At 37.1% G+C, this 13,513-nt stretch overlaps 1 protein-coding gene across 4 annotated transcripts in view, besides 1 other annotated feature; it reads right to left on the bottom strand.

The window, feature by feature from the left end:
* Window positions 1-945: part of a mobile genetic element that runs on past the window's edge.
* The window catches only part of fne (found in neurons), a 32,941-nt gene that overhangs the window by 18,840 nt on the left and 588 nt on the right, over window positions 1-13,513 (bottom strand). For all 4 annotated transcript variants that reach the window (NM_001258718.3, NM_001258717.1, NM_001258719.2 and 1 more), the window contains exon 2: window positions 11,869-13,001. The gene's annotated coding sequence lies outside the window, so the exon portion shown is untranslated. The remainder of the gene's footprint in view (window positions 1-11,868; window positions 13,002-13,513) is intronic.

The following is a 13,513-nucleotide window of genomic DNA, read 5'->3' as shown; positions in this document are numbered from 1 at the left end:
TTAACGTAACCACGAGAATTAAATTTGAAACGATTCGACTTTGACAGACGAGTTGGCCATAGGTTTGCAGAATTAGATTGGGCTCGTGAAAGAAGAGATTGCGTTGTGAATGCGTTTCTGCGGAGCGAGTTTAAATTGAATGAGACCAGTAGCCTACTTGAAAACAATATACCGATTTCTGCCTTGACGGTCAAATAAATGTTAAAACTTTCACACGTTCTCGCTTTACACAACGGAACTACAATTTGAATGCCATTGAAATCTCCATATTGAATCAGTTAATTCCTTATTTCTTATATTTTAAAACATGATCAGTAAAGGAAACTAATAATAATAAATAAATAATAATTTAATTTGAATAATAATAAAATTTACCAATTAAAGACGAAATGTACGGAATCAATGCCTTCTGCAAAGGTTCCAATGGTCTAAAAATATGTAGATATAAATTCATTAGTAATTTAGTAAAAACCAGAATTTTAATAGAAGCAATCAAGTTGTCAATGCAGAACACATCCGAGTTGCACAAACCTCGAACGCACGCAACAATAAACACCTGGCATTCAAACCATTAATGCTGTGCCCAAACTACCACGAATCACCCCACCAACGATGCGACTCAAAAACATCCCATCCTTATGATGACCGCTCGAGGACAAGCGTCAATTAAGAGGGGAGGAGTTATTGCCCTGCAATTGATTCTCTAACATCTTGTGGTTCCACATAGTCTCCGCTGCCATCAACGCCAACGAACGGTTAAGCGCGACATCGACACTTCTGCGCTGCGCCGCGGCCGACGCCTGCTGCGCCGCTGCCGACGACTTCACTTGATTGCTAGGGACTTAGGGAAACATTTTGTACGCTAGATTTAGTTTCAAATGATAAATTGCAATAAACGGTCGCTTGCGATCTTCAAAATCAAATCGATAACTGTAATTATTAACTTACATGTACATGCGAAGGGCTTGTTATAATTTAAAGATTAGCTATAGATAAACGATAAATCCAATGAGAGTTATTTTTGTTGTTTTCAAAAATTCTGAACATAAAAATCCTTCAAAAACATATTTTTTGGGGTATTATTATTTTTAACTTTTTATTTATAATAACTTGTAAAAATTGTTTTAATAACTTTGAAACTATGTTTTATTTTGAATTATAGCTCTTATAATTCACAATTGCTTGTTTTCAAAAAAAAAGGAATTCATTTTTCAAATAGTTTGACAGCTAAGTTATGCAAAAATTCGACTCAGACAGGCGAAAACGTTTTTTTTTTCCCCTGCTGTGCTTTTCTTTCTTTTCATTTTAATTCAGGAAGATGCAGCGGGAGAACGAGAGCCAAAGGACGAGTGATGAAGGCGAAGAGGAAGGTGAGAGAAAACTTTTTCGGGGGTTGAGGTGGAGCGGAAAAAAAGTTAAGGGAGCACCTTGCAGGCGAGGAATATTAATCAGACATACACTTGCTTCACACACACACACACAGCGGCAGAGAGTCCTTTGCACACACATACACACAGCATCGCTCTCTCGCACCAGCACACATGAAAATTCCTCTCACACAGACAGTTTCCGTGTTATAAATAATGAAATTTCAACATTTCGCTTGACAACAGTAAGGGGAATTTTCGGGGGGTTTTTCTCGCAAAGGGTGGGTGGGTTTTTTGGGTGGTGAGTGGGTGGCTAGTGGGTGGTTGAGTGGTTGGGTGCTTGGGCTGCTGTGGGGTTGTCCTTTCGCTCGAGTGGCAACCGTTTGCTTCGCTCTTTTTTAAGGACACTGTGTACTTTTTCGCCTGATTCCTTATTTTCTTTGAATTTCCTTGCATTGCGTTTTTTTCCTCTTTTTTTTTGCATAGGCTCTTGAAGATAATTCTGTTTATCCTTTGACCCAATTCGTTTAATTTGATGGGAGTTGATGATGATGTTGTTTTACTTTTTCGTTCGTTATTTTATGTTTTTTTTCGCAGGCACATAAACGGTTACCGCGTTGAGTCGGGAAAATTATGACTGGGCATTGGGGCGTGGCTCACCTTTTATTATTTCAAACATTTTAAAATTGAGTTTTTGCAAACGTCTTTTCCTTACTTTTAGTTTTAAATGCAATTAGTTGGGACACAACACTGGGGAAAATAGTTCAAACATGGAACTTAAGCTCACATTAGGCACGCAATCAAGTCCCTAATCTTTTGGTATTCGAATTTGGAAATTATAGTTTTGCGTCAATCTTAGCTAATTTTGATTTTTATAAATAAATTGACTCAAATATTACTTTTCCTAGCATTGGAAAGTAATCTTTTATCGATATGAAAAAATTTAGGAAAGTTATGACGAACATTCCGTTCGTAAAATCAAGTTTGTGGCAAAAGCAGTTTTTCCGAATTTCGGTCATCAAGTCATTAGTTTTTTTGCCACATCTTTGAAAATAATTGTCTGAATATGGAATGCCATACCTCGTTGAGTTCGTAATTAAATTTCCAATCAAACTGTGTCCAAAAATTGGAATTCGATTTTTTCGCCATTTTTTGCAAATTTTGATGATGTTACCCCTTACAAAAAAATGAGAAAATTGACCCAAAAATTAATTTTCCTAAATCCTTCAAAAAATGATAGGCGTCGTTAGTATTGGCAAATAGCTGCTCAAAAAGGTAATTCTTTTGTCTATATGACAAATTTTAGAGAAGTTATGACGAAAAGTTCCGTTTGTAAAATCACTTTTTTGGCAAAACCAGTTTTTTTCGAATTTTGGTCAATAAATAATCCGTTTTTTTACCACAACTTTAAAAATAATTGCCTGAATATAGAATGTTATACCTCGATAAGTTCGTAATTAAATTTCCAATCAAACTGTGTCCAAAAATTGGAATTCGATTTTTTCGCCATTTTTTGCAAATTTTGATGATGTTACCCCTTACAAAAAATGCGAAAAGTGACCGAAAAATATATTTTCCTAAATCCTTCTAAATATGATAGGGATTGTTAGCATTGGTTATAAGCTGCTCAAAACAGTAATTCTTTTAGCTTTATGACCATATTTAGCCAAGATATGAGGAAAATACCCATCGGAAATTTATCATTTTTGCAAAAGCCGTTGTTTTCGAATTTTGGTCATAAAATAATCAGTTTTTTGGCTAAAACTTCAAAAATAACTGCCTGAACAAAATGCAAAAGAAATTTCGTTTGCATGAGTAAAAAATCAGGTTTCATATTCGGAATATTCTTAAGACCAAATTATAACGACGAGTAATAAATATATTTAAGAAAAAAATGTATAAATTTAATATATTAAAATTGAACATTTACTATATCTGTATTTTCAGTGTTTTTCCCTGCACGAACCTTAGGATGAACTGAAACGCAGGTCAACCCTTTGTTATGAAAATGTGGCCATATGTCTTAATTTTCGTAAAACATTTTCCAAACCGAAAGTGGACAATGATGTGTCAAAATGTTGGAAAACTTTTGGACAGCTAGCCAAACCTGAAGAACCCGTTTTGAAAGAGAAAAGCTAACCCCTTTATTGGAACAATAGGAAAGTAACAAAAAACGAAACAGGACCAGAACCAAAACCAATCGATTTGCATTTCCCAGTTTCCCAAGCTGCCAAGTTATGCAACACTTTCGTTAGGGAAAACGGGAAAAGGGGGAGGTGCAACACAACCACCACAGCTTTGCACCACCACCAATGCAATGATCGAGCAGCATTATCCTTGCAGCTGCTGTTCGCAAGGATCTTGAACTTTTAGCATCAGACCGCTGCAATTTATGACGCTTGCGACTTATTGACATCAATGTAATTTTTGCAGGGGTATTCGCGTCTAGAATTTCGCACATTCGGGCATTTGGAAAATCAGTTTTGTTTTCGCACACACACACACACACACAACGATATATTGAGAAAATCGTTGTGTAATCCTGGTGTGCCAGAATCAAAGGGTGGGTTTGTATCTCCAAGTCGGGGAAAAACGTTTTCCGCGCCCCGGGGGACATGGATATTCAGGAATCTAAGCTTAAGGGAAGATGCGGAATTTTATAATTAGCAAGGAAAGGGAATTAAAAAGAAAAAATAAACGCCATATTATTAAATACTTTCAAGTTACTTTATTTGTATAGACAAATGATTAAAATCCTAAATTATTCTTAGGAAACAAATAGTTTGATTCATTCAAATAGAATTTTCGAAAGAATTGTGGTAAGTGCAATAAGTATTTGAAATGTTTAACAAACAACTTTAACAACATAGACGATCGATCCCTTTGACAAACACCATTACCATTTTGATGTTTTGATCCATTGAGTTGCTACACTCGTTAGCCGCTTTTGTGTGGGTTTTCTCGTTTATGTGGAAAATAGGATATGGGCGTGAGGGTTGCCTGTGGGCGTTGAATATTTCGAATGCCATCAAATTAATTTTGCACCCCGAATTCGCAACAAATGAACGGCATTGTACGCTGGGTTCATTGCACCCAGCATTCAAACGGAATTGAGATTTTAATTGGCTTCCAATTTCGAATCTGATTGCAGCCAGGTAAAGTATTGTAGTTACAGAATTGTATATATGATATACGCACAGCTTCGATAATTTGTATCCGCTTTCATTTATTTGATACACTTTTTATCCAGAAGCAAATGAAAGCAACTTGCACTGATGCATTTGTATTATTACATTTTTTTTTTAATTTGACCAGGCCCTGTAATTAGTTGTCAGCCTATGTTGCAGTTCGTATTCCGCATATCACATATCCTTTATTCATATCGTATATTCATATACGACGATAAGGGTGGCCGGCAAATGAGACGTCACGAACGCCGCCTTTCTCATAATTGGACAAACGTCCAGTCCTGGGGTTAATTAATGCAGCTAACGAGTTTAAATGAGGAAATTCTCCGACCAGAAAATGAGCGCAACCGATGGAAATTGGATATGTAGATGACGGAATATAATCTAATTTATGAATAATTATCTTGGTAGTGTTGTGTTTGCATATGTTTTCAAAAATGTGACAACAACTTAGTAGTTAATAAAAAAATATTGAAATATTAGCCAAATGCTGTTTGCTGCTATAAACCTGATATTTAAACATTTTTCTAGTACTAGCTGTTTCGTATATCATACACCCAGCCGATCTCAAATCGTATATGCAGCCATATTTACTGCGACCATCTATGTGGTCCGTTTCGTCACCTGACCATAAAGTGATAGAAGGAAAAGCAGGAAAAGCGCAGCAGCCCACCACCACCAATACAATAGCACACGTACGTGCACCACCTGCATGCTAGCCCTCTCTCTCTCTCTCTCTCTCACACACACGCACACACACTCGAGTCCGTCTCTTTCGCACTGCAACAAGACAGCAAGTCCTGCCTCCTTCATCTCACATCCTCTCTGACTATCCCTCTCTAGCCCGCGTGTGTCGACGAAGGATATTGAACTCTGACACAATGCTATATGTATATACAAGAAGAACAATTGCCGGCCGGTGGCCAAGTGGTCCTGCAGCCTGCACCACGCAATCGCACACTTAGCGAAAAAGGGCACACTTAGCTTGAGTTTAAGTAGGAGATAGCATAAGTTTCAAGTTTAATTATTTATTTTAAGTTATTTAATATAGAAACCTTTAATCCAAGTAATAAAATTTTTTTTTCCAATGATCCATTGAATATAAATGATTTTAAAAGATTCGAATATTTTTCACTGCATCCAGCTCCCTGTGCTTTTCTCTCTCAAATACTAGCCAAATTATTCGCTCTCCTTTTGCAACCGTTATTCTCTCTCCCTCTCTCTCTCACTCTCTCTTGGTCCGTATGTGTGACTGGCTGCTTGTGTGTATTTGTGGGGCGTTGTTTTGATTTTTCTAGATTGCGCAATCTACCAGGAAATGCGACTCTCCCAAGAGAGAGAGAGAGAGACTGCGCTCTCTACTGCGCATGTATGTGTGACCGCGAGTGTGCATGTGTGTGTGTGTGCATAGCGGCAAAGTGGGTGGGCAAGTGGGTGGTCTTGTGGGTGGCATAGTCCTGCGCACAAAGCGCGGAAATTAAATTTGCGGCAGAAAGGACCAGAAAATGAAGCAAAAAGTGAAAAAAGCTGCTCCATTGCATTTGATGTGTGCGTGTGTGTGTATATCTCTCTTTATTTGCATGTGCGAGTGTGTGTGTGTGTGTAGCATAACGACCGGCTTTTGCTTTGGCTTTGTTATTCCGTTAGCACATAAAATGGTTTTTGATGTTTTTCCCTCGTTCCTTTTTCCACTTTTTTTTTGCCATAAATTGCAACAGATATGTTTTTTTTTTTGGTATGTACGTGTGTTGTTGTTTTCCTGTTTGTGTAGGTGCTCACATACCATAACAAATGGCATATCTATGTAACTCGCGAGACAAGAAAAAGTAACCACAAGCACCAAAATGGGAAACAGCAAAATCAGCTGAAAAGAAATGAATTTAATTGTCCAGGCAGACATTAACAGCAAAGGGAGATTAGAACGAGAGGTGAAATTCGAAATAGAAAGAGAGAGAGGGGAATGATAAAGAGGTTGCCTGACATTAATGTAACAAAAGCAAGAGAAATTAAAGCTTAATTTGCATAATTGAGACTGATAACGAGTCACCCTGCAGGAATTGCGGATGGCTTTACATTTCAAGGAAGTTGACTCTAGTAGCTATTGCTCAATATAAGAGCCATACAGAATGATGGTTTTATTTGCTAAAGATTTTTATAAATTACTTAAAAATAAATGCAAAAGTTGTTCGAGATCGAAAAACAGAAGTTTAAAGCACTGAAAATCAGCTTCAAAACATTATATAAAGTAAAAAGCTACACTATAGCTAATTCTGATATAAAACTTTACATAATAATAAACTATACTTAAAAACTTTTTTATATATTTTGCCAAAGCTGAAACGCAGTTGTGCATTAACTAATTTGAATTTTTCCCCCGCAGCTGTGCCCAAAAAATAAATAAAACTTCCGCCATGAAACTTGATCTCCCTGAAAGCATTTTTGTTTTTTTTTTTTTTTTTTGTCACGGGAATAAAACTGCTGTTGCAGCATTATTTCGCAGGAGATTACTTTAAGTAAACGTTGAATTTGAGTTTTCCCAACCACCCTCTAGTCGTTTGAAAGGAAATAAATAGACACGGAAGTTCCTTCAACCAAGGAAAAAAAATGAAATGATTTCGGGTGGTGGCTTTTGTTTTTGTTGATGCTTGCCAACTTTAAAATTGCTTTTTACACAGCAAGCAAAGGCGAGCAAAGGACGGCGCCGAAAGAAAGCAAAAAAAACTTTTCTAATTAATTGTTTAGCACTTCATCTGTTCGGGAAAAAAGTGGGCAACCCCCCTCCCCTCCCCCTGCCAATCATACATACCTAGTATATATTGTACACATATATTTTCGCCACGTATTGGTTTCGGTTTTTAGGTATTTTTTTTTTTAGCCATTTTCCTAGGTAAGAACACACAAAAAACTGGTCCCGACTGTATATGTACACATCGTCTGATGTCGAAACCCCCAAAAATACCCCGCACCTGGAATACTACCCCTTTTTTTTGCGCTGCAACCGGATGCTGTCCATTTCAATTATCGTACGCGGGGCCCTCTGGAGTGGTGCTTGAATTTTGAATTTTTACATCCATTGTGTGTATTCCGCTGGCTGTTTTCGTTGTTTGTCAGTTTGTGAATATGTGATGCTCCCGTAAGGCATCACCAAAAAAAAAACACCGGCTGCATTGGCCAAAAAAGTGCCCTACCTGAAAATGAATTAACCAGACAGTTTTCAATCAAAACGCTATCTAATCTACTCGATCAATTGAGCTTTATCAATCAAATAAAATTTAAATATATTTCATACTGATATTTCCATTATAATTTGATTTACTATCGAATTGTGTAATTTCTTTAATTAACTTAATATTTTTTTTCCGTGTGTAGCGAATTGGCGAAGGCCGCTGGCCGAAGCTTAGCGGCAATTGAAGTATTTGTTTATGGATTTCCATGTGGTCGGTTGGATTTTAGCAACTTTTTCGGCATCCCGGTGGTGGTTCACTGCACTCTGTTTTTTAGCTAGCCGTCAGCTGCACTGCGAGAAATAACGCACACACTCTGGCAAAGATCTGCGAATTTTATTAAACTTTTGCGATTTGCTTAGCTACTTAAGTTATTAATTGAACAAGCAACTCTCCATATATCAATGGAAATATAAATATTTTTTTATGTGTATTAACTGGACAGCGGTGTTTTTTTTATGCGGTGGTTGCTGCGATGCTGGTGACGATGGTTCGAGGGTGGAAACCACGCTTTTCCGAAGTGCACTTCAATTGCATTAATTAAAGAAAAGCAAAAGCGGCTGGCAAATAAACTTTTATACCCTTGCATACTTTTTAGGGCGGGAGAAACGGCCAACCAGTTCTCAATTTCATTTGCAGACTTCGCTTTGCTGCGATGCGAAAATCCCTCCTGTTTGATGTCAACCGAGGATTAGTTATGTATTTTCTGTTTTGCGGATAATACCATTTGGATAGGTGAAACAAAACTCGAGTACTTGAGTTTTTCAGCAGCTTTGAGTCTCAAAAAGTTTGTCCTTTCCAAATTGTAAACTTCGTTAACTTTGTCATTTTTAGGCTTTATAACATGTCTTTAATTTTTTTATGATTGCCAAAACATATTGCTATTAAATTGATTTGTTCCATACTATTTTATTTGGCCTTAAGTATGCAGTATGCACCACATAACTAAACCTTAAACTATACCTACTGGTAATTACTTTCCCACATGACCATGCTGCGGAAATTCATTTCAATGCAATATATGAACGCGAAAATTAATCATTTTCCGGAAAGTTTTTGCCCGCTTGCATTTCCTTGCCAGCTGTGTGTAATCTGTGCCATTTTGCCGTGCCTGCATTTCGCTTTTCTCCGACTTTTCCTGGCAATTTCAGGCTGCCTTTTCACCGCAGGTTGATAGGGGGAGGGAGGGGGAGGTGGTGTGTGTGTGGTACGGAGATTTCATAGCAAAAGTGGTTGCGGAAAAGCGGGAAAAACGCAGCGCATGCGTCATATTGATTTTGCTACCACTGGCGATTGCCGATTGCCGTTTCCGGCTCGAAACTTCAAAGGGAAGCCTCCAATTTGCCAAAATGCAATATCCGAAATGGCCAGCCATTTTGCGCACACACATCAAGGAGTTCTCCTTTAATTTCCCATTGCTTTTCGATCCGCCCAAATGGCCTGTGAAATTGAATACAGCACATGGACATTGCTCATACGACCCGTTGTGCCCAACAAATAACGAGCCCAACTTAATTACGACTTGCATTGAAAATTAGGCAATCATTCAGTGAAATTTTCCATTCAATTTTTGGACAAAAGGAGAGAGAGAGAGAGAGAGATTAATGAAAACGTCAAATGGCCATTTGGCACTCTATATTGGGAATGCAATTTGTTGGCCTGGGAATTGCATACAAATTTAATTGACAAAAAGAAACTCAACAATAAGCCCTAAGAGAGCTGAAGAAAAATCGCAAGCAGGAAAGCATAAAGTCCAAAAGGAAAAATGCTGAAAAAAAGGGAAACAAAGGAATATTAAGGAAAAATACAAAGATGGCAGAGAAGACAGGAAAATAACTCTTTGGAAATTGAATTTCTAACGCTGAAAGCCTTAATTTTCTTGGACGTCGACGCGTTTTGTTCGACGCAAAAGTTCTAATAGAATTTCACTTCAGTGCAGTGCCAGTGGGCGTTGGGCGGTGGGCGTTGGTTGTGTGGGCGTGGCAACGCGTTTTAATTTACAGTATCCGCAAAAGGAAAATGGCCAAATAGAATCGCGCGCACCAGATGGGGAAAAAAAAGGAAAACGAAAACTCATTCTCAAGATTTTGCCCAAGAAAAGCGAACGTTTGCTTAAATGGCATTTCTCTCTTTTTCAACATGGAAGCAACAGAGTGAAAAGACGGAATTCAATTTCTGACAAGAAAGAAAATCTGTTCGTCGGCAGATGTGTACATAGAACTCTACACGCAGTTGCAGTTAGCAATAAAAAAGAGCCTGTGATAGTACAAAGTAATACTATATAAATCAACTGAAAATTCTAGAAACTGCTTGCCAATCTTGAGAATCTATAGATTCGTTTGTTATTTCACTATCTATATCTTTCTTTAAAGTATCTATGCATTATCCGATTTTGCATTTGATAGTTACTTATGGATATTTGGTGAGAAGGCTGGCTCTTCACTAATCTGGGGAACTTATCTTAAAGCTCATCATCGTCTGCAGGACTCAGTCAGCTGAGAGATATCCGATGGTTGGGCAGATGGGGATGCAGCTGCTGGTATATATGGATAATGCTGGTGGGGAAGAGCTAGGATGCTGGGATGCTGGGCTGCTGGGATGCTTGATGGTTGCAAACCACTGGCGGCGGCGGCGGCGGTAGTGATGTTGGTGATGGTGGTGGCTCGTGGCCAGTTCCATCTGGTATTTTGGGGTGGATGGGCAAGAAAAGTGCAGGCACTCGTCCAAAGTTCTGCCAGCATTTACATGTTCTATATGCCATACATATAATAAATGCTATATGCCTTTCGCAGGATGATAAACATAGATAGACAGACAGCGAAAGAGAGAGAGAGAGAGAGAGATGGAGAAGGAGAGAGAGGGAGAGATGGAGGCTGCATTTTCAATTATATATACGTATAAAATATGGATGCTGCATTATATGCATTGTCAGATGCCGTTTGTGATATAATCCCGCAACGCCAACCCAACAGAATACCCAATTTATTTTAATTTAATGTCATCGCAAATAGCAAACGTAATTCCCCCTGCCAGCCAGCCCCTTCCCCCGTTCCATCACAGCAATGTCCTTTGACATCGAACTCTGAACTTTCGGCAAAAGTTGCATTTAAATAATTGATTTTCCACCTGGAAAGGGAAGCGAGAAATCAACAGAGAAATCTTACTTGTTCGTACAAAAGTTCGATTAGTGTTGTTACGAACTTGCACTAACCCAATTACATCGAAATGAATTGTAATCAAATATATGATATAATATAATTTAAGTAACTCTTATGTTAACTATGCACTTTTACCTTAAAATATTTTAGTAAAATTCTTAAATCCGTAAAAATTGTAAAGAATAATATACTACTTGCCCTGTTTTTTACTCAGTTCAAAATTTCCTGCATTTGAGCATTACGTTGAAATGCAACATTCTGTATGAAATTTTCCAACTTAACTGCCAATCGCGAGTGCACAAATGCGATTTTGCCGATTAATTTGTGCCAATTTAAAAATCGATAAAATTGCCATGAAATTCGCGAGAGCGAGGAGCGGGAAAAATGGCGGCCGGGCCATTATGTGACTGTGTTCCTGTCAGGATATCGAGAATGCCAGTGTATTTGTGTCCGTGCGAATGCAATCATGGCACCGAGTGATGGAAGAGGGGGCGGATGGATGGATTGGGCGGAGGGGAGGGGTTGCTGCAATGATTGATTGAGTGCAGGAAGGTTGGGGCAATCATCATCAATGAAACAACGAACACAATTAATGCACAAATTGCTTGTCGAAGAGCTCAAGTGTAAACAGGCGGATTGGCGAACAGACGCGAAATGTGGAAATTGCTATTGCAATTGCGATTTTCGCAAATTTCGCCAATTTCGCAATTTCAATTGTTTTTGGCTCTATTGTTGCGAGCGAAAATTAAATAATATCCCCGATTACATTATCAATTAGCTTTTAAAAACGGCTTACGTGGGCATGACTAGGAATTGCAATTGCCGAACTAAGCTGTCAAAAAGTATGAAACACACCATCAACTATTCACTGCATATTTTTAGGCATGAAATATATTTTAGAGAATATAATATAATTTGTTAGGAAACTTACCTTATAAGTCGTTGTCCTTAACTGATATTTTCGGTTTTTATAAAATATCACTTTAACGCTGATCGCCGTTGATCTCGATTTTTCCACTCAGCTTTTCCAATAAATCCGCTTTTGCACTTTTCCTGCTTCGCTGTTTTTTATTCTTTTTTTCTTTTTATTTTCTGCGATGCCTCTGTTTTCCGTATAAATTCTTGTAGCTCGACGTTCAATTTTTCATTAAGTATGCGGGTTTCTTTCCGTTTTATTTGTTTTTGATTCAATACATAGATTTGGCAAATATTTTTGTTAACCGATTTGCGTAGATTTAGTCATATCATATCTTTTTTTGCTGGGTCCTTGCTTTAAAAAATATTTCGTAATTCGTATTTTTCGTCGTATTTTGAAATCGTTGGAAGTCCGTTTTTTTTTTTTGCTTGTTCTTCTTATTTCTTCGCTTGTTCTTGTATAAATATTTATTTCTTTGAGAAATTCAAGTCTTTATATTAATATTACTTTTGCTTAACTTCCGTCTCGTATGTTGTAAATATGTAAATTTTATTTATATGCGACAAAAAAACACTTGCTTATGGTATTTTGTTTTTTGTTTTTTTTTTCGTTTTTTTTTTTTTTAGTTTATATTGAGTTTGGTGTTGATGCTTTGATGGGGCCTTTCGATGCGCACTGCGCGCTTACCCAAAATTTTATAAATTCAGTATAAAACCTTGTGGTATATATGGTATGGTTCCTATAAGCTATAGATTGATTGGCTAGACACTCACCGACGAAGGTAATCAAATGTTATCCGTATATACGTATATATATATATATATGTGTGATTCTATCTAGCGCACACTGATTGAAATCAAATGTATGTTTTAATCAAATTGTATACTATATTATTATTATTATTATTATTATTTTTATTATATACTCTGTTGTGTGGGAGAATTGCTTTTCCTTATCGAATTTGGTCTCTTTTATCTTTGATCTTCGTATCAGTCAACAACACAAAATTGAAACAGTGAAAAATCCTGATGATAGTTGTATGCAATTTCTGTTCGTTTTATTAACGATTTCGATCGTGGATTTTAGATAATTTCGGCCTAAAGTTGATTGCTGCCAGCAGACTTTTGTGTTAAAACGCTCTCAATTGGCTGCAACGAAAATGGAAGTGCAAAATGGATTAAAATTTGCTTGAACCGCATTTAGGTACCTAATTTTTTAAGTATCTAAAAGTTGGCTACAGGTAATTAGGTCGATGCCACACCCATTCCAGAAGTACATACTAAATGGGTATACTAAAGGCTTATCATATCGCAATCATATCCTTAGAGTTTGGTAATTTAAAATGAAGCAAAATGATCAGAATCTTCGTCTTAGCAAATAAAAGCAAAAGATACATTTATTTTACGGATTATAAATAATAGGTAAGTCAAATATTCCAAATACTACAATTTAATCTTATTTTTATAAGGGTTTAACATTTTAAATAGTTGCATGATCATAAAAAAAACACTGGACTCAATTTAAAATGGTTTCAAAGTATATGTAACTGAGCATTTTTTTTAAATCCAATATTTTTTACACAAGATTCTGTAAGAAATATATAGTTAACTTATCAAGAAATCCACTTATTTATATTACTAATGCCGATTTTATTGTGCAG

Source organism: Drosophila melanogaster, chromosome X (genome assembly GCF_000001215.4).
Source record: "Drosophila melanogaster chromosome X".
NCBI classification, from domain to species: domain Eukaryota; kingdom Metazoa; phylum Arthropoda; class Insecta; order Diptera; family Drosophilidae; genus Drosophila; species Drosophila melanogaster.
The sequence above is the reverse complement of the archived record's forward strand: the minus strand, read 5'-3'. Positions and strand labels throughout refer to the sequence as shown.